This window comes from Camellia sinensis, chromosome 1, assembly GCF_055761805.1.
Source record: "Camellia sinensis isolate YWXY chromosome 1, ASM5576180v1, whole genome shotgun sequence".
NCBI classification, from domain to species: Eukaryota; Viridiplantae; Streptophyta; class Magnoliopsida; order Ericales; family Theaceae; genus Camellia; species Camellia sinensis.
In genome coordinates this window covers 90178706-90206423 of record NC_138961.1, presented here as the reverse complement: position 1 = coordinate 90206423, position 27718 = coordinate 90178706, and the positions used below count along the sequence as shown (strand labels likewise).

The window sequence follows — 27718 nt, the reverse complement described above, 5'->3', positions numbered from 1 at the left end:
CTGTGTTTTGCTTCTACCGGCCAAATATTTGGCCGGCCGGCTATCCTTTTGGGTCAATTGTATTTTTTGAGCAGCCGACTACTGTTCATCTGCTTTTGCAGATATTTTAAGACAGCTGTATGTCATTTTGTTCCTCTCCATATACGTGTATGGAGGGATGCACTCCTTGTTAGCTTACCTTGTAAGCTTTACAAGATTGGCTCCTCTATAAGAGGAGCCCTCCTCTCTTGGCTCTAGGTTAGACACTTGAGAGAGAAAAACATTGTGAGAGCTCTGGTTTTAGGTTTAGGGTTTGATATATATTCTATCTCTATACCTCTCTCTCATTTTAGCCTTAGTGTGTGTGTTTTGTCTCACTTTTGCTCACAAGCACCCACCATTACACCATCCCTTGGAGCTGAGACCTCTTGAGGGTTGTTTTTAAGGTTTTGAAGCTGGTTTCAACCTAAAAGAAGCTGCTGGTCCACCATTGTTGAAGGGGTCTTCAAGGGTAAGAAACTAGTCCCTTTATTCCCCATTCTTGCATACTTATTTTGCCTATCTTAGAACTGTTTTTGTGCTTAGTGTATAACATAAAAAAGTTCTGTTTTTAGGTTCTCTAAATAGTTTGTTTAGAGTGTTTTGTGGTTTGAGGGTGTTTGACCCCTCTTAGGCCTTGAAAGGCCCCATTTTGAGCCATTTTGAGTGAGCTCTGGGACCTTGGTGTTTGGGCCTCCTCACCATTGAAATCTTGAGGGATTTCAAAGGTGAGGATGGTGCCTTGAGGTCCTAGGGAGGAGAGGGCCACCCCATCTCCTTGTTGTCCTTGAAATGGACCATTTTTGGCCTCTTGAGGGAGCACCTAGCTAAGCTTCATGTTGACCATGCCTTGGCTGTTTTTTTATGCTTAATATGTCATAATATGCCTCTGTTTTTACTTGGTTTTGGTGCACCATGCATGCTTAGCATACCTACCTTGTAATGCCATGTTTAGGCCTTAACATGCCTTAGGTTGTAAACCGTCGTTCGAGCATGTTTTAGGTCTAGTTTTGTGAAGCTTGTGTGCTTATTTTGCCATGCTAGAGGTCTGTCCATAGTTTTTTGGGTCGGCCATGGCATGCATTATATGCCCCCTTTGCATTTTGGCTTGTTAGCCTCAAGTGTGTGAGTAGGTAGCATGCACTACTTGCTTTATTCTAATGATTTGGCATCATTTATAGCATAATTTCAGTCCCTTTGACATGCTTGTATACTTGCTTTGGACACCTCTTTGAAGCTTTGGAAGCTTGTCTTGTATGCTCCATGTTTTGGTCATTGTGCATGCTTTTGATTTTGAGCCATTTAGATGCCATCTAGGTGTCCCTTGGGTGTTGTTTAGGTTTGCACTAGACCTATTTTAAGTCCTCTTAGCCTTGTAAGGCTTGGTTGATTTAGTCTTGGTTTAAGCCTCTTGGCTTGCCTTGGGTTTTTGGCGTTATTTGCATGTCTTGTTTGTCTTGTTTAATTGGCTTAGCACCTTTTGTAACATGATTTTCAATGCTTACCTTGCATGCCATTAGTCCATGTTATGCCTCTTTCAAGTGTGCTTGAGAGTTGCCTTTTTATGCTTAAGCGTTGGTCCTTGTGTGCATGCATGTTTGCATGTCATTTAGCCCTCATTTCATAGCACTATGGCCACTGTTTTGGGCCTATTTAGAGCTGCCCAAATCAGGTTTAAGTCCATCTCTTTGTTTGTTGCATGCTCTCCTTGTATATTGTAGCATATTGGTGAGTTGTTGCATAATTGAACTAGCATGATTGAATGAAGTCACATGTTGGCTTACATGCTTGAATTGCCTACATTAGTCTTGCACACTTGTTAGTTGCATTGCCCTATGCCTTGCATTCCTTGCATGCTCATTTGCATTGCCGTATTGCATGCCTAGTTAACATGCTTAGGTTGCATTGCATTGGCATGCATGCTTGGCCTCTTGACTATCCATGATAGAGGTTAAGTCTCCATTGGATTGACTGTGTGCATTGCATTGCATTTGACATCAAATGTTCACACTTGGTCCCTTGGGCCATCACGCATGGAAATGCGCGATTGATGGTCCGAGAACCGAGGAGCATGTTCCTTTGAGTCATTACCATGATAAGGGACATGATTGGTGCATACATTGCTTGAATTGTATCGCCATGCTCTGCCTTGCCCTCCGTTGCTGTCAATTGCAGGTTCTGCAGGAACCCTCTGCTGACCGGCAGTGCCAAGTGCCGACCGGCAATCCTCCCTCGGCCGATGGCTTCACCAATGGCTGGTGATCACATGCCACTGCCGGTGGGCATTCTACTCAGCCGATGGCATTCCCCATTACCCAGAGAAGCAGTCCTGAGACTTTGGAAGTCTCCAGAGGAGTATATCAAGGAAAACAGAGGCAGCCTAGGCATGGCGGTGTACTTCTGAGCGGGACCGAGCATGCATTGCATCGAGCTCTCCTCCCGAGGTGATTTATTTGTTTTCCCTAGATTAGTTAATTTGCTTAGCTAATTAGATGGTCTGTAATATTTAATTAGCTTGTAGGTTAACTATTTGTAATATTCTTTCGGTCCCTCCGAGCGAGGGCAAATCTGTAATAAGTGTGGGTGCGTGTCTTCCAATCCCCACTTCTTTCTTCCCTTTTTACTTACCTGCTTTGATGGTTAGTAATAGGACATGTTTAATTTAGCATACCTTATGCTATGCATGCGTGCATTTATGCATTTGTATTGCATGCATCAGGCTCGGTACATCATGCTAACTGCATTTGTACTTCAATTCCAAATTGAATACGTGCATCAATTGATCGCATTTCACATGCCATGCTTAGGTTAGCCGAGCCTACTTTGATTGCATCCTGTATGTGTTACATTAGGCAATTTGACATGAACTAGGACTATGCATGTTGGCTAACTAGTTTATTGTTTTGGCACGAAGTACGATGTAAGTATTTATGCTTTAGCATCCCGCATGCGTGTGAGTGTTGCCATGACAGCATGCTTACCATGTGGCTAGATGCTTATGTGATAAACTGTTTGAATTCCTGTGGGTGAAGGTTGGATTGTCTGAGTTGGAAAAACTCGTTGAAATCCGTGTTTTAGCCTACTTGCGAGTAGCAAATTCCAAAGTGTTTTCCAAAACAAACGGATATGCGATGTTTATTTCCAAATTAGGCAATCTAGTCTATACTTGTTTGCTGTGCGCATAACATAGTAATGCTAGGCCAATAAATGGAATAAGAACACATAAGGTTTTCAAAACTAGATATCACGGTTAGTAGAGGCCGATCTTCGGATCGGGCGAGAGAGGGTGCTCATAGTTGACCTTCCCCAATTGTACCCAAGCTCCCGAGCCGAGGCAACTTTGGCAATGACGGGCACGTGGCCTTTGGCACCGAGTCAGGGTTTCCTAAATTTCCCCATTAAAAAAAATATTTAGGTGGCGACTCTGTATCTGGCAAAGCAGTCCATGTTTGGCACTTCTTTCAAAAATCTGTTTTTCTCAAAACGATTTGCCGGATTTGGACTCTTTGGTTCAGATTAGGAACCGTGACAATTTGAGAGTCCGAACTGTAGTGAGCCCAAATGAACAGAACGGGACTCATCCTCCCGGGGCGTTCGGGGACGTCTACATAGTACCTTAACCAATTTAATGGCCTTTGTACACAACCTTTTCTCTTTCGAATCCAAAATCTGAACAGGTATCTCCTCAAACGAAAAATCCTCTCTAATCTGAAGCGGCTCATAATCTATCACATGTGACGGACTGTGCACATATTTCCACAGCATAGACACGTGAAACACATTATGCACTCCTGCCAACCTAGGGGGTAGAGCAACACGATACGCAACCTCACCAACCTTCTCCAATACCTCAAATGGACCAATGTATCTAGGACTCAACTTTCCTTTCTTTTCAAACCTGATCACTCATTTCCATGGTGATACTTTCAAGAATACCATATCCCCTACATGAAACTCTAAGTCTCTCCTACGATGATCAGCATAACTTTTTGTCTACTCTGAGCAGTCAATAATCTCTCTTTGATGGTGATAATTTTCCGTGTAGCATCCTCCACCAAATCAGGTCCCAACATTTGTCTTTCACCAACCTCATACCAACACAAAGGAGACCTACACTTCCTTCCATACAAAGCCTCATAAGGAGCTACTCCCAAACTAAAATGATAACTATTATTATAGGCAAACTCCATGAGCGGCAAATAATCATCCCAATTACCTCTCCACTCCAAAGCACAAGCCCTCAACATATCCTCAAGGGTTTGAATAGTCCTCTCTGATTGCCCATCTGTCTGAGGGTGATAAGCTGAACTAAAATTTAACCGAGTATCCATAGCTGATTGTAACGCACCCCAAAACTTAGACACAAAAAGAGGGTCCCGATCTGACACTATTGACACTGGTGCACCATGCAATCTAACAATCTCCTTCACATACAACTGTCCAAATCGAGCTAGAGAATAGGTCATCTGTGTTGCAATAAAATGTGCTGACTTCGTTAATCTATCAACAACTACCCAAACTGCATCGTGATTACTACTAGTACGAGGTAATCCGCACACGAAGTCCATGGTAACATGATCCCACTTCCACTCCGGTATAGGCAAGGGTTGTAGTTTTCCCGCAGGCTTCTGATGTTCTACTTTAACCTATTGACACACCAAACACTGAGCCACAAATTCTGCAATATCCCCCTTGATACCATTCCACCAAAAATGTTCATGAAGATCCCGATACATCTTAGTGCTTCCAGGATGAATTCTGTAACTAGAACTATGTGTCTCCGTCATAATCTCCTTCCTCAAATCACCACTAGCAGGAACACAAATTCGGCTACGGAATCTAAGCAATCCATCATCACTAACCACAAAGTCTAAGTGCTTACCCTCTGCCATCTCTCCTTTAATATGCTCACACTGGGAGTCAATTTCCTGTGCTAAACGAATCCGTTCTCTCAAGGTCGGTTGAACTATCAATTGACTACAATAAGCCCTATTACCAGGTGTAACAACCTCAAGCCTCAAACGTCTCATGTCTTCCACCAAACAACTCTCAATAGACAAAGCAGCTACATCTCCAATTGCGACCTTCCTACTTAAGGCATCTGTAACCACATTTGCCTTCCCCGGATGATATAAAATATTCACATCATAATCTTTTAGTAACTCAAGCCATCTTCTTTGCCTCAAATTTAGTTCCTTCTGTGTGAAAATATACTTCAAACTCTTATGATCAGTGTAAATCTCACATGACTCTCCATACAAATAATGCCGCCAGATCTTAAGAGCAAAAATCAATGCTGCTAACTCCAAGTCGTGCGTAGGATAGTTTCTCTCATGTATTTTCAACTGTCGTGACGCATAAGCAATCACCTTCCCATGCTGCATGAGCACACATCCTAAACCCTGTCGTGAAGCATCACTATAAATCACAAAACCGCCTCCATCTGTAGGTAAGGCAAGGATTGGAGCTGATGTCAATCTCTGTTTAAACTCTTGGAAACTACGCTCACAATCATCATTCCACTCAAACTTTACCCCTTTCCTGGTGAGATTGGTAAGTGGCAAAGCAATACGGGAGAATCCTTCCACAAACCGTTTGTAATACCCAGCAAGCCCTAGAAAGCTACGTACCTCTGTCACAGAAGTAGGTCGTGGCCAATCAATAATTGCTGTCACCTTGGTGCTATCCACAGATACCCCATCTTAACTCACTACATGACCCAAAAAGGATACACTGCTCAACCAGAATTTATACTTCTTAAATTTTGCATACAGTCCTTTCTCCCTAAGGATCTGCAGTACTACCCTCAAATGCTGCTCATGCTCCTCCTTACTCCTCGAATAAATTAGGATGTCATCAATAAACACTACCACAAATTTATCTAGTTGGGGTTTGAATACTCTGTTCATCAAATCCATGAATGCGGCTGGTGCATTTGTGAGACCAAAAGGCATCACCAAAAACTCATAATGCCCATAACGGGTTCTAAAAGCAGTCTTAGGAACATCTTCATCCCTTACCTTCAACTAGTGATAGCCTGACCTCAAGTCAATTTTAGAGAATACTTGAGCTCCCTACAACTGGTCAAATAGATCATCAATGCGTGGCAAAGGATACCTATTCTTCACTGTGACTTTGTTCAGTTCTCTATAATCAATACACAATCTCATAGACCCATCCTTCTTCTTCACAAATAACACAGGTGCTCCCCCAGGTGAAACACTAGGCCTAATAAAACCTTTGTCTAACAACTCCTGTAATTGAGTTTGTAACTCCCTCAACTCCAACGGTGCCATTCTATAGGGTGCTTTAGAGATAGGTGTTGTATTAGGGATCAAGTCAATGGAAAATTCGACCTCGCGGTCTGGAGGAAGACCAGGTAGATCCTCTGGAAAAACATCAACAAATTCCCTCACTACAGGCAACTCCTCTAACCTCTGCTCTGGTTGTTCAGTACTCACTACACAAGCTAAATAACCATGACACCCTTTTCTCAACATTCGGTTAGCCTGAAGGGAAGAAATACAACAAATAGAAGACCCTTTTCCATCTCCCTGAAAGAAAAACTCATGTTGCCCTGGCATAGCAAAAACTACCCTCTTTCTAAAACAATCAATAGAGGCATGATGCTTCATTAACCAATCCATCCCCAAAATCACATCAAAATCCTTTATCTCTAAAGAAATCAAATCCACTGGAAAAATTATACCATCTAACTTTATCTCACAAGATCTACAAACATCCCCTAACACTACTGTTTCTCCTAATGGAGTAGACACAGCAATACATGCATCCAAAGGCTCACAAGGAATAGATAAACAACGTAGAAACTTAGGTGCAGCAAAAGAATGTGTAGATCCTGAATCAATTAAAACTCTGGCAGGTACAGATGATATAAGGAGTGTACCTTGCACCACAGATAGAGTAACCTCAGCCTCCTCTCTAGTGAGAGCATAAACACGTCCTTGGGTAGCCGCTGACTTCTTATCTTGAGCCCCATTCCCGGATGTCTGCCCTTGGGTAGTCCCACTTTTGCCATTATTCTGCTTCTGGTTAAACCCATCGCTATAAAAAGTTCGTCTTTGCCCTTGCCCTTGAGATGACTGTGCTACTGACTGACCTCCCAGTCCCTTAGACCTACATTGTGCAGAGAGATGCCCAGGCTTGCCACACTTAAAGCATATTCGAGCTGTGCTATCACAATTATACCCAACAGAATGTGATTTACCACATCTATCACAAATCCTCTGATTCTGCTGCTTCATGCCATTGCTAACCTGGCCTTGGGTGTAAGGCTTCTTGCTAGGATTGCTACCACCACCACGATGCTCTACTTGTCTCTCCTCTCTAAGTTTCTTGTTTTGTGGTTCCTTAGCCTTTTGTTCCTCAACTCTCTTTTCCTCTTCTACTCCCCTTTCAGTTAGTAATGCCTTGCTTACCAATGCAGAATATGTCTTCATCTCCAAAATAGCTACTTTTGCATAGATCTCTGACCGCAAGCCATTCTCAAACAACATCACTCTATCTTCCTCTATGGCCACCTGATGTGGGGCATACCTCGACAACTCCGCAAACTTGGCTTCATACTGAGCCACTGACATGTCATTTTGCTTCAAATTGAGAAAATCCACTGGCTTTTGCCTTCGCACCGCTTCAGGGAAGTATTTCTCATTAAACAATTCTAGAAACTTGCTCCACACTAGTTCTGTTTCTCTACCCTCATATTGACGCTTCACCATGCGCCACCAATGTTCTGCTTGACCCTTGAACCTAAAAGCTATAAAGGCCACCTTCTGGTCTGCTGAACAACCTAGAACATCAAATATTTTCTCCATCTCTAGTACCCATGCCTCTGCCTCCGTAGGGTCCACTGTTCCGTGAAATTCTGGAGGTTTTGCCTTCATAAACCTCTCAAATAAGGAACCTCTATCCAAAGTTAAAGTTGGGTGAACTGCTGGTTGTGGGGCTACATGACTGTTCAGTAATCCCAACAATGACTGTAAAACCTGTGCGGCTGGTGCAGCAGGAACAACTCCTGGTGCTTCAGGGACGACTGGAGCAACAGGTGGTGCGGTAGGGGGTATAGGAACAGGGGGAACTCTACGATTAGCGGCTGGTTGATCAGTTCCAAGAGCATTGACACTTCTTCTCCTAGGTGCCATCTCTTAACCTTCAAAACGAAATTAAGAAAAGCTCAACAAAAGCTTAAACAAAACTAACTTAACCAAACACTACTAAGGACTATAGGGACTCGGACCTCATCTAAATGATGAAATGCAAGATATGTAACTCGATAACTACAGCTCTGATACCACAATTGTCACACCCCAAATCCGGGCATGACCGGCCGTGGCCCACAGGGACTTAGCCCAAGGCACACGTAAGCCTAAACATAGATCCAAAACCATAAAGAATAAATGTGATGATAGCCCAGAAATAAATAAATCAACACTCAATCCAGTGACATATCACGAGTGAAAAACAAGTCATAACCAACTTCCTAAAAAATATATATATACTAAATGGGACACAAACCGCCCACAAAATAAAATAATTCTAAATAAAACCCAACCACAATGTATGCACAAAACTCGACAAAGCAACCTAAAACAAATTAAATAAATGCCCTAGAGGTCCATGCAATTGAGTCCCCGCTACGCCATGAGTCCACTCTAAGTCCTTCTAACACCTGGAAATGGTAAACAACTAAGTCAGCTGATAGCTCAGTAAGTAGCAACATGGATAGTAAATACAGTTTTGAAAACAGGGTTCAATTCCAAAATAAGATATATATCACAGAAACTAGATTGGCATACAGTTTGGTAAATACAATCTGTTTCAAAAAGAAGGTTTCACAGTTCAACACTTAAAATACTCATGTCTCACAAAAACATGATAAACGACATTTTCTACTTAAAACAGATTATAACATGAACACCAATAATTTTCTAGGTACCAATAAAAACAAATAATCTGCCACACAGTTCTCAGGCTATAAGCCCCGTTGGATCCAATACCGAACTAAGAGTCATCCTCAGGGTGGCACCTGGGCCTTTTCTCAAAGACAATCCGATTGAAGGTCACCTAGTTGTTTTTAAAGGTCTTTTCCTTACAATCGTTGAGCACTAGAGTCATCACGGCCTAACCCGGATCTGTTCCCTAGTGGCCAGAGTTACCACACACAGTGGAATAATTTCCCTGGACTAAATACACACATGGTCCCAATAATCAATACACATCAGTTTCGCAAAACATGGTAGTTCATCATTATAAACATGAGACTAAAACAAATAGTTTACAGTATGCTAAGTTCACACATGTTTCAGAAATAATTTGATTCCATTGATAATATAATAATTTATCAAAACAATTTAGTCTTGAAACAACAATTTAATTTTCCAACAGTTCAAGGAAGGGGAACATTTATAAAAATATGTAGCATGAAACTACTCACCTGAAACCGAAATATTATAATCCTCGAATAGAGTGTAAAAGTCCAACTAGTGCCCTGAACCAAGTATAAAAACTACACGTCACAACTAATTTAAAAATATTAAAAAAAATAGGAACTAAGTAACCTCAACTAAAGCGCACTAACACGGCTCAACCCAACTCACCGTTACTCTTAAATATTACCTAAGTTCATGTTCTTCAAGGTTTAAAATCACCCAAGACATGGGTTCCGGTCAAAACTTAATTAATTGTGACTTTAAGATAAAACAGAATTTCAAACAAGCCTTCCCAACCTATTCGTTAACTTTGAAAATTACAAAACCCACTCTACGCTATTTGAAAAATTCCAATAACCTCCAGATATGATCTAATATATCCTAAGTTTCAAACCCAATTGGTTTCACTTGATTATCAAAATAATTATCTACAATTTATTATATCGAAACAGGTTGTTTTCTGGCGCACTTTAAAGAAATTGACGGTTCTCTTAATATACAAGAGCAATCAATGCAAGGCAAAAAATGCACGAAACTAGACTCGTAACCGGTTCTAATGACACTAATTTGATAATTTTTGGATTTATACCCAAAGAGAACACCCAAAGAGAACAACACTCCCGAATTTACTGTTTCGGACTGGTTTCCTAGACAGATTTGAATACCTCAAGTTATATGGATTTTGACTCCCAAAAATTATGAAAAAATTCAGATGTACAATTCAGTATGTAATTAATCTACTGTAAAAATTTTAGTTTAAAATTCATCCGTTTGATATGGTTTCTTGATTTTTAAACTCTATGGTTCTGCACAAAATTAATGTTTTACACATGAATGTTTGAACCTTAAACATTATATCTAGACCTATACCAAACAAGGGCACCAGTCCACTGCCAACAAAACACACAAAAGATAATGCCACATTTCTTCCACAATGAGACTCACGCAACCACATAACACTTGTTCTTCCATCATTATTTCCCATGACCCAGGTTTGATATACTAGAATGTCCTTCATACAAGCCCATAAATTACTAGATACCTCAATGAATAATCCTTGCGGTTTCACGAACTCAACTATGAAAGATAAAAATAACAATAATAATAATAGAAGTGCAATTAAACAGTTTACTTACCCACAGTATTGATTACCTAGAGCCGAATGCTAAATTCCTCTTTCTCTCCTTGCTGTTCACCACAGCTTCGTTGCCTCTCTGACTAAATCTCACGGCTGCTGCTAGGAACCCTAAAAGGGCTGTTGTTGTTTTGTAAAGTAATAAGAGAGTTACAGTTTTGTAGGTTTTGTTTATATTTTATTTTATACTAGTGTTGGGCGCACATAGGTCAAATAAATATATAATTATACAAAACATATATATGAGTTATATGCAACTCAATGGTAAGAGCCTTATCTATTAATCTTGTGGTCTAGAGTTCAAGTCACACCCACTTCTCTATTTTATTTTATTTTATTTCTTTATAATAAATCTTGCCTCTAAATTAAAGATTTTCACCATAAATTTATTTAGGTTTAAAATTAATTAAAAGACCCACCAAATATTTAGTTTACATTTTTGATTTTACCATCAAAATATTTAAGATTGTAATTTATTATTATTTAATTATTTATTTATTTTTTATATTCGAGTTCTCACACACTAAGCCCTTGTAAAGAGAAAAACATCCTTCATTTTGGATCATGTAGCGGAAAGCACCAATCACGCCACCCAATGCTTCCCCACCAGGTGCTACCATCTTCATCCTGATCTGAAACATTTAGCATGACTTGTTTTTAAATGCTGGAAAAGCCTTACAATCACAGTAGTAATAGCAAATTAATAATAATGCTGGAAAAGCCTTACAAACAGAAAAAGAAAAAAAAAATACGGGAAATGCCTTACAAACACAGTAGTAATAGCAAATTAATAATAAAGGGAAACTGCTCGAAATTTCCCTGCGCTCAACCACTTATGACTTGTTTTTAAATCGATGGCCAACAAAAGCACCAAGCGGTTAATTCATAAAATAGCTTAACTATATGAAGTCCAAAAGATAGAGATGATTTTATGTTTAAGATTCTTAAAATCCATATGGATGTCCAATTGAAAAAGAAAAGAAAAAAAACACCATTCAAATGTCTTTTGTATTCATATTACGGCCTTAGAATGTACACAAGACAATGTGTTCGAATGTAACTGAATATGACTAGGCCTAAACAAGCCAGCCCTACATTCAACCCCAACTCTTGAACACAAAATTTAGTCATGTCATGTCACCATATTTTAAGAATTGTGTAACATAAATGAGACGCTTTAAAATTTTCAATAAGAACTTAATGACTAAGAAAAAGAAACCAAAGACTATCCAAATTCCTACAAATACAGATGTAATCATGCCGCCAAAATGATTATGATAAAAAAGGCCATGCCAAATCCAATTTGCTAATCTTTAGTGAAGCAAAACCACAGGGTTTAAGACACAAATCAGGGGCAAATTCATCTTAGAAAAGATCAGATGGTGACTGAGGCCAAAGATGGGCTCCCAAATAGAGATAAACTACGTATATTCTTTACAGGTCCCTAAAACCTCCTAATCCAGGCTAAAAAGACAATAACAGTTTCAATACTACAAATAGAAAAGATTTGTATGTTTGATCTCGTATGCATGCCAGGTATAACCTCAATCATACAATTGGATTTTCAAAATGATTGTCAGAAACATAAGCAAAAGACCACTCCTGAAAGGAAAGAGATGGTCAAGACCAATCTCTGACAAGAATAATACTAATTGTAACAAGATTTTCTATGGTAAATGAATTGTTTTAGATCATAAACTTTCTCCATGTTGGACTCATGCAACAGTGGGTAGTCCTCTTTGTGCACACTTGATAAACAGGACAACCAGAGGGACATGTGCTATTTTTGTCCAATCCAACTTTGCATGTTTCCTATTACATACCAAGGGAATATATGAGGACTATGCAATGGAAATGGAAAATAAATAGATGCTCCAAGATGCTCAACTAGAAAAATGAATCTCACTGCAACAATAAACCAAAATAACAAAGTTCAAATCACCACATACCGTGTCCATAGGTATGCAAAGCATCGTAGCAGTAATTCCAGCTGTAGCACCAGCAAGGAACCTTTCAAAATTGGTTGTTTCCTCATTCCCAGACATCCTGAGCAATTGATTTCTATACGTATCATAAGCATAAAAGTTGGCAGCCTTAAAAGAAGCCGTGCAAAGAATATTGACGAAATTTCCTTTCCAAAACCCTTTCAGACCTTGAGAAGCTGCAATTGCCTTAATTACCTCAAAATGATTCTTCTACTCACTACGAACCATATATTCCAACTTTAGTCTCTCAAGTGGGGCAACAAAAGTTCTAATACAACAAAAAAGTTCATATGAGTATGACGTCAACATTGATTTATAACCTAGTTCATGGAATGCAAAGGTGAAAACAAAAAAAAAAAAAACTGAGCAGCAATCCACCTTTTTGCAGGTATAACGATCATCATGACATATAGTTTGTATTAAGAGTATATGAATACATTTATGAAAACTTCTGTCTTGAGGCGCTTCAGAATCTAAGATGCTGGTAATAATCCCGTGCCATTCTTAAATAAATCAATAATTATACTGAACAGTGGAATGCCCTCTTTAGTGGCATTACAACAATGTAACAGAGATATGTACTCTGGAATGTCCTGTGCTGAAGCTATTTTTTGTTGATGACAATTAAATATGCCATATAGCTTCACCTAGAAGAACAAACCGTCATCCACAAAGGGCCATAGGAGTTAATTAAGGCAAACCTTCACCATTAAATTGTCCCCAATAATTGTCACTATATGTAAAAAAATGTTTTGAATTAACATCTTATAAACATATTCAAAGCAAGAGTATCAACTGAAAAATGGTCAAAAGTCATGTGAACAATCCTGGTAAATTATGAGAAGAAGATAATTGTTTTGCCTCTTATTATTCCACCACAAAATTTGTTTATTAGGTAGTGACTATCTTTCCATCTTTTATCATATTTACCTAAGAAATTTGTTCTTTATACCACTGTAGAGTTGGAATTCTTTTGAGATTCTAAAATGTCGAGCCACTTTCTTTAGATCCCTCTTTTTCATATCCAAGGCATTTCTAAAGTGTTCATGTGATGGAAGAAGTCTCGTGATGATTGAGGACACAAAAACATTAGTGCATTTTCACGATTTTTTTTTTTTATAATTTTGTAAATTGCAGCAAGTTTACGAAGAATCTTTTTTTTTTTTTTAACTAATCATGATTTAAACTTCCATTTTCTATATTCTTACGGGGAGAGAAAAAAACAGAAGTTAGGGAGAAGGGCAAAGGGAAGAATTGAATTATCTGATTTATTAACAGGATTTTCAAGCACCAATGAATATGGACTGCACAACATCAAAGCACTCATATAATAAATTGAACAATGGTCAAGATTCAACAACCTCAAATTCCTTCTAGCAAGCAAACCGAGAGTCAGTTCTGAAAGTAAATTCTAAACTAATACGTAAATTCAAAGCGTAAGAACCAAAACATCAAAAGCAAATAAAAATTAAAAGAAAGAATTGACAAGAGAAAAAGCTCTACCTTTTAGAAAAAAAGATTATTTGCAATTCTAGTCATGGTTTTAATATGATGATCGACTCCTAAAAATCAGAAAGAGAAAATAAACATTAAGCTACAACAAATTCTGCCCAAAAAAAAAATGGAAAATAAAAAGGAATATTAAAAAAATCTAGGAAAAAGATCCATATAAAAAGCAGAACCAATTCTTTTACCCAAAAATGAACAAGACCACATGATAATTGTATAATCGATTCCACAAGCAAGAAAAATAAAAGAGAAAAAGAAAAGCTGATGAAACAAAGACCCATAGAAAAGCAAGGGGAAGATCCTGCTTCATGCCTTTGTTCTTCTCTTCTATGAAAAGAAAGATCAAGCAGTGATTGACATATGTGCTCTCACTAATTTTAGGTCTAGAATGTTTTTTTAGGCAGAGAGATGCCAACCAACCATCAAAATAAAATTTGTCAAAAATGTATATGATACACTTATTGGAAGAGCTATAGCAAGACTAAAGACTCCAAAAACAAGACATTGAAGAGTGGTATTGTATTAATGGGCTACTTCTCTTTAAAAAAGGCACAACCAAAATATTCAATCACACAAAAAATATTTGATAATTTTGCATCTTCACTTGCACATTCTCCTTCTCGCCACTTTGCTCTTTGAATAGTTACACCTACTGTAAAGATTATAGAGAAAATTCTTGCAGAGGCAGTATTCAAATACATACACTAATCAGAAAAGTGAGTTTTGTAAGTTGGCTTATGTTGCCCTCAAGCAAAATAGATTTATCACTTGGATAACTGAATTTCTTGATTGTCATATCCAAAGCATCTGCAATAATATAGATTCCATGCCATAGGGAAAGGGAACCATTTAAATGGGAACATACTTCAAAACTCTTTTGTTCTAAACTTCAGAACAGAGTTTGTTCCAATAAAAAAAAAAAAAAACTTCAGAACAGCGAACTATTTTAAAAGATTCACCAAAGTCAAGCCTCTGCACAATCATGAGAACAGAGCAGCGACTTGTATCACATCCTTAAACTGTGACAAATACCATGAAAAATAGGACTATCAACTTTCACCACATGAAATGCCTCTAGAAATTAAAAAGATTTATATTAGAATTCCAGAACATTATTCATCATTCTTAAAAAAAAAAAATGATACTTCAGATTGAAACAACAGAATTGAAGTTAATTGAAAAGGACTCGGTAGTCTTGAAATCAATCAAGTGTTGATTAATTTGGGAGGAAAGGTGACTGTTGACTATGGGTTTTTTTTTTTCATAAATTAAAATGATGACCCATCTATTCTATTTTATTATATAAAGCATGTTTGTCATTGTTTTTTATATGTTAGCAGATAGATTTTTTGGTAATCCATAGAGGCAAAGTCCCCAAATTTGTATTATGCAAAACACAAATAGGAATCATAAATCAAATTTATTTTCTAAAAGCATTACAAGAACCAATCAAAAAAGCTAATGAGCAGTTCCAATATCATATACAAATAAAATAAAATCAAATTGTTCATCTATTGGAAATCAAATGAATATATCCTTATTTCTAATATTAAACACTTATAAGGAAACAAAATCTCTTCAGTTTTCTTATTTTCATCTTCTTGTGTCCCAAACCCTAACGCTATGTTTGGATTGAGTGATTTGGAGAGAAAAAAAAAAAGAAATGGAGTGATATGTATTTCTCTTATTTATTTGGATAATTTAAATAGAGAGAAATGGGAAGAAATGGAGAGAAATGGAGAGAAACTCATTTATCTTATAAGCCTTATTTTCAATCCTCCCAAAAGTAGAGAGATTGAGAGAGAAAAGAAACCACTATTTTCATAATACTAATTTTATCCCTATAAAAATAAAAGAAATAAAATGATTGAAAATATAAAAAGGTTATTTTGATAATATAACATAAAATAATGTCTTTTCTTTTCTCTTAATGAAACCTAACCAAACAAGAATGAGAAAAATTACAATAATTTCATTTCTTTTATTTCTTCCTTATCCAAACAAAAAGGAGAGAAATCAAAATCATTTCTTTTCTTTTCTTTTCTCTTATTACTTAAGTAATCTTGTTTTTTCTTTTCTCTCATAAATTACCAAACATAGTGTAAAATCCTCATTCTTGTAGGAAAAATGAAGGCGATTATATAAACATATATCTATTTCTATATAATAAGGGAAGAAGGTTTTTGAATATTTGATGGGACTTTTGTTTATTTGTCAAAGTATGAACCGTTAGATTGCTTCAATCCCATGGTTGAAAATGTTTCCCTCACTTGGAGATTTCAATGGTTCAGATTTTTTGGATGAATATCAATGGTTGAGATCAGTTTTCCATTTAGTTGTTAGATTTTCACTTATTTAGACAGACGTCTTCTCTGTCTCTGTCTCTCTCTCTCTCTCTCTCTCATTTTGATTTCAAAATTTGCACAGCTTGAAACTTCAAATCACCGTGTGATCGTTTGAACATTGATTGCTTCTCTCTCTGATCTATTGAATATTGATTGTTTCTCTCTCAATATGCCATGAACGCCTTCCATCGCAATCACCCAAGTAATTTTCCATTCCATACCCTAATCTCAGAACCACAAAACCTTCTTTCTAGGGGGTTTTTTTTTTTTAATCATGATTCTCTGTTTCGTGATCGGACTCACTGGTTTTGTCTTCGGCTTCATCATTGTTTCGGGACAGAGTTTGGGGATATAAATGTAGAAATGGTAAGCCTAAGGTGGAAATGAAGATGGTGGGGTGCCCAATGGAGATCAGAAGAGGCACAATGTTATGGGTTTCATTGGAATTCAAACTGGGTTTGCATCGGCGATTGTTGCGGCGGACTTGGATGCCATCAGATCAGCAAGGACTTCAATGGGTATAATCTTTCTTCAATTAAGTGTTTTTGTGTTTTGGGTCAGTGCGATATTGAACAATGTTGATGTGGCTTGATGACAAGATAAAAATTATATAACTATATTTATCAAATTATCCTCAGGTTGTTTACGCCCAATTTTTGAAGGATTTGGTGCGTTAGTGTCTCCATTTTGTGATAAAGCCAAATCATGTCAATCACTCTCTTGCAAAATAGGATATTAACCAAAGGAATATTTATGGCATCTATGCTCCTTTTTGTCTATGAAATAGTGGTGGAGATCCTTTCATTTCTTAAACATAGGAGAAGAACTGATTAATGTAACTGGAAAGAGGAATCATGGTCTGTTACTATGCACATTGATCCTCGCAAAGTTTTTTTACAAGTCAACCGAAATAAAAAATAAAAAGCTAAGAAGCACAAACACATATACTTGGCACGACACGGACACAAAACTACCATGTTGACTGAAAAATTCCCAAAAAATGTAAGACATAACACGTGGGAGACACGCGCAAAATATATAATTTTATATATTTATTATATATCTTCTATAAGGATAAATAATTATTATATGTCATATATATGGATATTTAAGACACATATAGTAACTTTTAAAGTCTCAAAGAGAAGAATAAATATAATTTTATTCCAAGTTAGTTTATTTAAAATTTTAATGTATTTCGTGTGTGTTGAAGTGTTGGGAAGTGTCCGACGAGTGTAGTGTGGTGAAGGACACAACACGTTTACCTTTTTAAAAGTATCCGTTCTTCTTAGATGAAAAGAGAAAAAGAAAGAAAAAAAGGTAAAAAAAATCAATGAGCAATGTAGTGATTTCAATAGAATATGTGAGTTCAATTTTGTTTCCCTAAAAATCTATATAATAAGGCAAGAGGCTTTTTGAATATTTGATGGGACTTTTGTTTATTTGTCAAAGTATGAACCGTTAGATTGGTTCAATCCCATGGTTGAAAATGTTTCCCTCACTTGGACATTTCAATGGTTCAGATTTTTTGGGTGAATATCAATGGTTGAGATCAATTTTCCATTTAGCTTTTAGATTTTCACATATTTACACAGACATCTTCTCTCTCTCTCTCTCTCTATTTTGATTTCAAAATTTGAAGCTCCACTCTCTCATACCTCTTCCTCTTCCCACCACATATCTTCCTCTTTCCACCAAGCTTTGTCTCTCCGGTGGTGATTAGCTCCGACGGAATATAGCCCCAGTGGTGATATCCGGAATATAGCTCCATCTGCCGCAATCTCTGTCTCCTCTCTCCCTACACAGCTCCAAGGTAGAAAGCTATCCTCCGTGTTGTTTTTTGTTGTTTTTTTTAGGTGGTGTAAGAATCTAGGGTTTCCCCTCTCTTCTATTTCCAGAATATTGTTCCATCTGCCTCAATATCTTCTTCTATTTCCCCCCCTTCTATTTGGGTTTTGAAAATAGGGGTGGAAGTTGTAGTGATTAACCCTAATGAAATCTAGAAAACCCAATATGTTGTTTTAGTGATTAACCCCAATGAAATCCATAATCAATATGTTGTTCTAGAATTGGGTATTATGAATTTCTTTTGTATACATAAAATTGGTTTAAAGTTGTTTTTCTAGAAAGACATAATAGATATGGATATCTCAAGGAGATGAAAAGAAATTAGAAATCAAATTCTTTTTAACTTAAATTAGAAATTAGAAATCAAATTCTTTCTAGAAATTAAATGGATTTCTAATAATTTGATTTCTAATTTCTAATAATTTTTCTTCCCAAAGTAAACACAGAGAGATGGTGAAACTATAAGTCTCTGTGGGTTTTAATTGTAAACTATTTTAGTTGTTGTGGTTGGAGTGGTTATGATTTCTAAAATGGGTTTGATGGGTTTTGATATCTAATAATTTGAAATGGATTTGATGGGTTTAGTTAAATTTGTATGAAACAATAATATTAGGAGTCAATAACTCAAAACACACCCACACAAATATGAAACAACATTTGATGATAAAGCGGATTACATCTTATTGCAACCATGGTATTCTTCTTCCCATAAAATTGTTGATTTGTAGGTATATGATTGATATCCTCTGTGGTATATGATTGATTCCCATAAACTATTTTGATTTGTAGGAAATTACCATCCATCATGCTTGCTATAGGTATGATTTGTAGGTATATGATTGAACACAATAAAAATACTTTTATTTTATTTTTATTTTTTTGGTCATGTGTCATGTGTTAATGATGAAATAAAAAAAAATCATACCTACAAATTCATTTGATGAATGAATGTGTTAATAGTTAGGATTTGTAGGGTCAAGTTAGACAACCATGGCTTTAAATCTTTTTATAGTTTTTATGATATTTGAATATCATAAAAAAATCATACCTACTTTTTATTTTTATTCTGTTAATTGTTAGGATTTGAATCTTTTCAGTTAATTGATTTTGAAAATCTGTTAATTGATTTTTTTTTCTTTTTCATGTTATCCCGTTACCTTTCTTTTGTTACTATAAATTTTTCTTTTGTCCAACGCCAACCAGGTGTAGCATACCTAAGTCAAATTTGTATTAGAAAGGTAACGGGATAACATTAAATTTGAAACTCTTTTTAATTATTTGCAGGTAATTTGGATTGGAGGGTGGTTGCATAACTGAAGACCTCAATCTTCTGGACACATCAGCAATACTGCACATGGAACCGAGTAATTGACTTGATTTCTATTTACCTAATTAGTTTTGTGTTTAGTATAGAAACATAAATTTATTGTTTTTTGATATTGTCAATTTCTTTTTGTGCTGCTGCTTCTTCTCATGTTGACTTCTTCTCATATTGTCAATTTCTAAATGTAAATTTTTTCTCTTTTGTGACTTGTTAAGATTTTTATTGGCTTTGAACATGAATTTAGCCTATTTTCTAGCTTCTGAATGAATTTCAATTTTTTCCACCTAATTCCCAAATCATGATATCTTGATGAAGTGACACACACACAAGTATATGATATCTACACACAAATGTGGCATCTCCAATGGTTATTGCCACATGGTACAAATGTCTTTTTTATTTTTATTTTTAACCACTGTATGATTCAATCTACACCGTACAACGGGTTTATCCGTGTCTAAATGTAAATTCTCAAATTGGAAAAATAACAACTTTGTAAATTTTAGGCAAAATGTCAACTGATCAAATGTGCTAAAATTTGGCATTTTGCTACACTTGGTGCCCAAATATATTACAATGCCAAATTTAGGCACACCATTGGAGCGGTTCTTCTTCTATGCTCAAATGTCCAATTTTGGCTTTGGTATGAGGTTGTGCATACAATTGGAGATGCTCTTATTTGCATCATATTAAGAATGGAGAACGTTAGGAGATTATGGTAAGTTTTACATGGCCATCAGTGAAATTATTTTTTCCCGTTAGTAGAACATATCAATGAAAACCATTTATTTTCCACGCCTCAATTGAAAACACGGGTAGGAAGAGCTGAGTAGCTGAAATTGAAATTTGGTTCTTTGTTAGGCATATACTTCACATTCATCATTTCATGATATGTAAGTCTAACAAGACTGATCAACTCTACTGTCAATTTATCTGAGTAAAATATTTGTTTGATTTATCGATGTGTACTCCACAGGAAATGATGCACATATAAATAAACAACAGAGTTTTGGCTGACATCTAAATCATTTTGACCCTAGAATTAGTTTTAAGATTTCACCATTTGATTTGCATTTGTTTAACGCCAACCAGGTGTAGCATACCTAAGTGAAATCTGTATTAAAAAGGTAACGGGATAACATTAAATTTGAAACTCTTTTTAATTATTTGAAGCAGGTAATTTGGATTGGAGGGTGGTTGCATAACTGAAGACCTCAATCTTCTGGACATATCAATAATACTGCACATGGAACCGAGTAATCGACTTGATTTCTATTTACCTACTTAGTTTTGTGTTCAGTATAGAAACATAAATTTATTGTTTTTTGATATTGTCAATTTCTTTTTGTGTTGCTGCTTCTTCTCATGTTGACTCCTCTAAGTATATCGAGTATATCAAGTATACCATCATACTGTTCAAGCTTTAATTAATCTCATTAGCGAAGGTCTTTTTATTTTCTTAGAATTCTCCATTAGTATGATTTTTAATTTTTAATTTTTAATTTTTTCCCCATCGTTTATTGTTTCAATTATGAAGTTATTTTCAAATTCCAACTTTGGTTTTAGATTTTGATATCTGCATTTTAGATGTTTTTTTCCCTCATTGATCTACAAGTAACATATTAGTAGCTTAATGAAGAATAATATATACAAAGTTCTAAATTGAAACTGTATTTGTGTTTGTGTTGGAAAAATTAAACTTTTTTGATTTCTGAAATGTGAAATAGGTTTCATTTCTAAATGTGTTTTGATTTTTGAATGTCTAAACTGTGTAAACTGTGTTCACATTTTTTTTCCTTTTCTTTGCTCTTGCCTTCATCTGTTGTTTTTACTTTTGCCTTTACCGAAACCACATGGAAGAAGTGATCAAATTTTGATGACATCCATTGTGTATAGCATTATAATGCTTGGACAAAAATATTGCATCTTCAATTTTATAGTAATTGTCATCTCAAAATGTTTGGAGATATTGGGATTAATCTTGGGATAAAATAAAAATAAAGAACTGAAAATTCATTTATAAAATAAAGGCACAGTGTAAATAAAAATTACAAAAGTACAAGATAAAGGAGAAATAATCTTGGAATTAATCTTCTTCTGTCCAATCTTCTCCTGTCCAATTTTATTACGGCTATACACTGTCATCCCAACATTAATCTTGGGATTAATCTTGGGACAAAATGTTTGGAGATATTAGGATTAATCTCGGGATTAATCCCAACACCAATTTTATTACAACTGTCATCCCAACATTAATCTCAAAATGTTGTCATTGGGGTTTGAAGTAATATTTTCATGTCATAGAGTAGATATTATATAAATTTTCCTTTCCTCTTCACAATGTTTTATTGATTTTGCAATGTTTGTTTTAATGATAGAAGAGTTTTCTTTTTCAATGAGCTATTTTTTGATTGTTTTACCTGTTTTAATGATAGAGGTTTATTTATTATCTATCTTTTTTAATTAAGGTGTGAATTGTTTTACTTGTTTTAAGATATTATATAAATTTTTCTTTCCTCTCATTGCAAAAGGAGAAATAATCTTGGGATTAATCTTGGGATTAATCTTCTCCTATCCAATCTTCTCTTGTCCAATTTGATTATTTGTTTTTATTGATTGATTAATAACATATTTTGTATAAGCTAATTTTTATTTATTTATTAATAGTTAGTATAGTACGTGTGTTCAAATTGTGAGATGGGTTTTTATATTTGGTTAAACATTCTGGAGAGTAATTGAGTAATTGAGGGAATTACTGACTTCTTTCAGTTAGCAATGGGTTTAGTTCTGGGTTTCTGAATTTTGCTTCGAAGCTCTTGCAGGTTTGATGATCTTCACAATCTTCTCTTTGTTATGTTTCTTTTTCATTTTTTATTTATGTACCTTTCAATTTATTTGGATCGGTGTTTCTAAACCTTAATATGTATTTGTTTTTCTTCGGCCTCCTATAATTTATTGAGCAATGGGTTTGCTTTTCCTTAAATGGGTTTTGTTAGCAATGGGTTTGATTCTCAAATATATATCAGTTAGCAATGGGTTTTGTTTTTCTTTGGATCACCTATAATTTATTTGGATTGATGTTTCTAAACCTTAAACCTTAAACTAATTGTGAGATGGGTTTTTGTTTTTCTTCTGCGCTGAAGGAAAAGCAGCAACAGCAGCAGATGCCCAGCTCTTCGGCCTCCTCTCTAATCTCCTCCAGCAGGTATGATTCCTAACATATATAATATCCTCATCTATGTATTTGTACCGTTTTTGTTTGGTAGATATGAAATTATAGAAGTGGCAAAACATGTGTAATAATTAAGTTCTAATTATCTCTGAATCTTTGATGAGATCTGTCATCTTGGTATTTGAATTTGATAGATTAGGTGATCTGGGTTTTCTCTTTTATTTATCATTGAGTTGGGTTTCAATTGTTAGGGTTAGATTCTCATTCTCAGTGTGCCTTTTGCTGCCATTTTATTGTTACAATCCAGAGGCTTCAATGTTATTTTACATTGTTTATGGGTCATTTACATTGGGCTCCATACTGCTATTATTAGAATTCCATTCTCTCAAACCCACAATTTTATTAATTAAACTCAACTCATCTCAATCTAATACATTTTATCCAAGCACCAAGAACTACATTAGTTTTTGAACTGGTTGTGGTGACCATTGAGTGTAGAACACCATTTAGTGTACACTGGTTAGTTTTTTATTTTGTTGTACACTGGTTAGTTTTTCCAATGTTCTGTAGAACACCATTGACTGTTTTTTTATTACCACTGGTTAGTTTTTTATTTTGTTGTACACGGGTGATCCTCCTGTTGTTATCATAGCAGCCACAAACTTGGGGTGATCCTCCTGTTAAAATTAGAATTGGGTTATTGGGTTTTGATTAAAATTAGAATTTTCTTTGATTACAATTAGAATTATTTGATTAGAATTCTAAAATTAAAATTAGAATTATTTGATTCAATTTCAGTTTTTCTGTTATTGGGTTTTGTGAATTTTCTTTTTGTTTCAGTGGCTTCAAGGTTCTGATAATTGATCTGTTTTTGTCCGATGCTGCTCTCCAGTTCTCCAGTCCTTGATGTTTGCATCTCGAACTTTGCTCACAAGGTAACCTTCATCATCTTCTGAATTTTTTGGGTCTATCTTTGCGCCTTCTTCCAAGGTATTCATTCCCTTTTCCCACCACTTCGAATTGTGTTGATTGTGGACATTTGACGAGTTCTTTGCATTTTCTTTGAATTATTTGATTCAATTTCAGTTTCTTTGCATTTTCTCTGAATTTTGTTAATGGGCATTAGTTTTTTTTGTTTCAATGGCTTCAAGGTTCTAAGACAAATTAGATCTAATTTGATATAAATGGTGTTTTTTTAATGTAGAAACTCGGCAAACCCTTTTTCCATTGGATTGATAATAGTTTATTACTTGAGTCTTTCAGCTCACAATTAATTGGAATAAATTTTTTTTTTGTGCCTTTTTATAAAAAAGACAAAATAATTTCATAACTCAAAAATTTTACCAAGTTTTTCTGCTAAACTACCAACTAAATTAAGCCTTAGAAAATGTAGGCTCGCACCCTGTTCACTATTGGTTTTGACAGAATGTCTGTGAGTCCTTCATACTGGTTTGGAATTTTAGGAAATTACGAGACATAAGCATCTTGAAGGAGTTGGAAAAATTTGTTCTTTACTTGCTCGCAAAACTTTTTGCTTTATTGTTGACTATAAATTGTGTGCACACCAATTGTTTTCAGTTCTCCTTGCAATATCTGTTCCATAAATGAAAAATAATACATGGAAGTGAAAGGTATGCATTCCTTTTAAACACTAAATTGTACAGATTCAGTCAGTTTGTTTGTTTGTTTTTTTTTTTGCCAGCAAATAACAACCACTTTCTATAATAGGAATGCACTTACAAATACTTGGTAGCATGGGATTTGTTACATTTGAGAGGGACACAAATGCCTTGAGAGCCAGAAAAGTATTGATACCTGGAATAATAAACTCTAATTCCCTCTCAAAACAAGAATGAAATCAGAATCCAGAAAAGCCCAGAGTGTTGCAATAAAAAATAAAGAATAAAAAGACATCCAAAGGGATTGCCCCCATTTTGGTCTAATAATAACCCAGACCCCTGTAACATCAATGGGGGCAATTTTGGCCACATTATTCTCCAACCATGAAAGCAATATCAGAATAATGGTTCCAGACCTTTCTGTTCAACTCAAAAATAAATAAACTTATCATTTCACAGCCATTCCCATAATATAATTTTGATTTCTGACAAACAAATAAGGTATGTGTACAGTACTTTTGAGATCACATATATGAACGAATATCAAAGTTTCGTTTCATTCAAGCTAGAATAAGCTCCTTTTGCTTAGGATATACATGTTTATAAACCAAATTCAATATTATATCACATAATTCCTAACCATATAGTCAATTTTCTATTAGGAACAAAACCCCAATTTAAAACAACATTATGCCAATAGGTGTTTAAACAATCATCTAAATATCACTGACCTCTAATCCCAGTTCTTCATGCCAGGCTGTTTTGTGAGATGATGAGCAGAAACTGGTTCAATGAGAGAAGAATTGTTTTGGCATTGGAGAGAGAGGATGACTTATTGAGAGAGTTCATGAAAAGGCAAAGAATTGGACATTAGTCAAGAATTGTAGGCAAGTAATCTTATTGACACTTTCTTTTTTCTTTTTCCTTTTTTAAATGTTGTGACTGAGGAGGATGAACCAGACACTTCCTGCTATTTTTGGTCTCAAAGGTATTGACTTAACACAGACACAGTTAATGAAATGTTTGATTCTTTAATGAGAAATGGGTGTTAATTTTTTTATTCATAAAATGGGTTTTTCTATATTACTTTTGAGTTTGCTAAATACTCTTTAAATGCTGATATGGATTTTCCTGTATTTATTGGGCTTTTTGTGTTTTTCTATTTTTTTCCCCCTTTATTTGGGAGTGGAGATTGGTAAGCTGTGATATATATATATATAGTTTCAGCATTGCCTATTACTTTTGAAGACCCTATAAACAATTGTCCCCTTACTGTATGCTGTTGATTTGTTGTTTTATCAATTGAATTTTATTATATCAGTTTAGTCTTATAGTTTATTTAATTTCAATCTAAATTTTGTTGGCTGCTGCCCATGAGCTAACCAAATAGATCCAAAGGGGTTGGTTTGATATTTTGCTTATGATCATGTACTGCTTAACAAATATTCAAAATTTATTTAAGGTTGGAAGCAAAATGAATCTGAAAGGGTGTAGGTGAAGATTGAAGAAGATGATGGAGGGTTACATACACAAAATTGATGGGACTAAACTGATATAATAAATGGCTTTGGGTTTTTAGAAGAAAATAAATGGGGTTTTTTAAGTTGTATTGATTTGTAAATGATGGGAGAATTAAGTTAGAGTTTATTGTTGAATTACCAAGCGAAGAGTTTGCTTTTTGAACTTTATTTTATTAAATTCTTTCTTAAGAACACGTCTTTCTTAAATTTTCCCTCTAACCTTATGTGATCAATTAAAGGAAGTTCCAAAAAGAAAGAGTTGAAAAAAATAAAATCCAAAGAAAATATTGATTGATTTTTATAAATTAATATTTTTATTAATCAATAATTTGTATTTGTGTTGATAATGTGTTGTGTTTGTTCGTAGTGTTTGCATTGGGTAACCAATTATTATTTTGCAACAATGTATGTGTTTGGTTTGAATTGGGTAGTCTCTTTTAATTATCATATTGGCTTTTTTTTTTTTCTATTTTACAGGTGGATGAAGACTACAAGCGAATGGTAATACTGACTCCCTTTTTACAAGTCTACATTTCTTCAGGCTTAAGTTTTTCTTATCTCTCTAATGATTTTGTATTTATTGTTGTATAAACTAAACGTGCACTTTGATTGATGAGTGTTGAAAGAGAGGCAATCTCGAGTGCGCAACAATCTCGAGGGCAGAATTTACAGTATTTTTGGTTTTATCGTTGACAAATTTTGAAAATGATTGACGTTGTATAAAGTTAAAGATTATGGCAGATTGACGTTGTAGAAACTTATATAGATTTGGTTTGGTTTGAGAGGTAAACATTTGAAGGTGTTTGTTATTTAGATTTCGACCAATACTATTTTCGTATTGGCATGGTGTGCTCCAGAGGGAGAACACCATTTTGTTGTTCCTTTTATTTGAAGTTGTGTTTATAATAAAGGGGATCCCCTTGCTCAAATGTATGGTATCTATTCATTTTTTGTATGTCATGGGAAAACATATTAGGTATGCTTGATTCTCAGTGTTCCTAGCTTAAGAGAGAATGACATATGAAAATTATTCAAACAAAATATTATTTACATCGTGCCTTTAGGCACGGGCATACACTAGTATATATATATATAGGAACACATAGAATACACAAAGAAAGAGAGGTGGAGAGTGCTTACCAGGAAGAGAGACATCATCAATGAACAACAATCCTAAAAAAAAAAAAAAAAATCAAAATCAAAACCAAAAAAAAAAAAAAAAAAGTGAGAAAGGCAGAGAACAAAAACCCCAAAAAACGATGGCAATGGAGAGAGATGATGTTACTTGAATCAAAGATGAAACAAAAACCCCAAATATATAGATAGATATAGAAGGTGTATGTATGTATAGAGAGAAGAGAAGAGAAGGGAGAAGGGGGATATATATATATATATATATCGAGAGAGAGGGAGAGAGACGAAACAAGGGTTTTAGGAAGAAGGAAGAGAAGAGAGAGTGCCTTACCAGCATGTGGCTTTGAAGAATCTTGAAAGGGGCTATGCAAATAGAATAGATTACAAATTGATTCAATCGAACGAATGGAATAAAAAATTGAAGCCTAGTCCAAATCGAAGCAGTCGAAGCAAATTACAAATTGATTCAATGGAAAGCGTGATTGCTTTGTTGAGGAAGGAAGCAGACTGTGTCAATGGACTGCCATGCATCTCGATCTCTACCGATTCAATTGATTGAAGACCATGTATTTGAAGAACCCTTTCCCCTCACCTACGTCTTTCTTCTCCCTCTCTTCTTAGAAACTCAGTTTTTATTTTTTTGATTTTATTTTTTGAACT

General features: G+C 35.3%; 2 long non-coding RNA genes across 4 annotated transcripts in view; one reads left to right on the top strand and one right to left on the bottom strand.

Moving 5' to 3' along the window:
* Window positions 1-27718, bottom strand: part of LOC145789846 (uncharacterized) — a 282088-nt gene that overhangs the window by 2972 nt on the left and 251398 nt on the right. The gene's annotated exons all lie outside the window — the stretch shown is intronic.
* LOC114282900 (uncharacterized) lies at window positions 16472-27639 on the top strand. Of its 3 annotated transcripts, XR_014336735.1 has the most exons (6): window positions 16472-16959; window positions 19574-19653; window positions 22757-22818; window positions 23626-23720; window positions 25161-25291; window positions 26402-27639. It is a non-coding gene; the product is annotated as an uncharacterized LOC114282900 (long non-coding RNA). The 3 variants fall into 3 exon arrangements; XR_014336733.1 differs by having other exon boundaries at window positions 23678-25291; window positions 26402-27637; XR_014336734.1 differs by having other exon boundaries at window positions 23626-25291; window positions 26402-27637.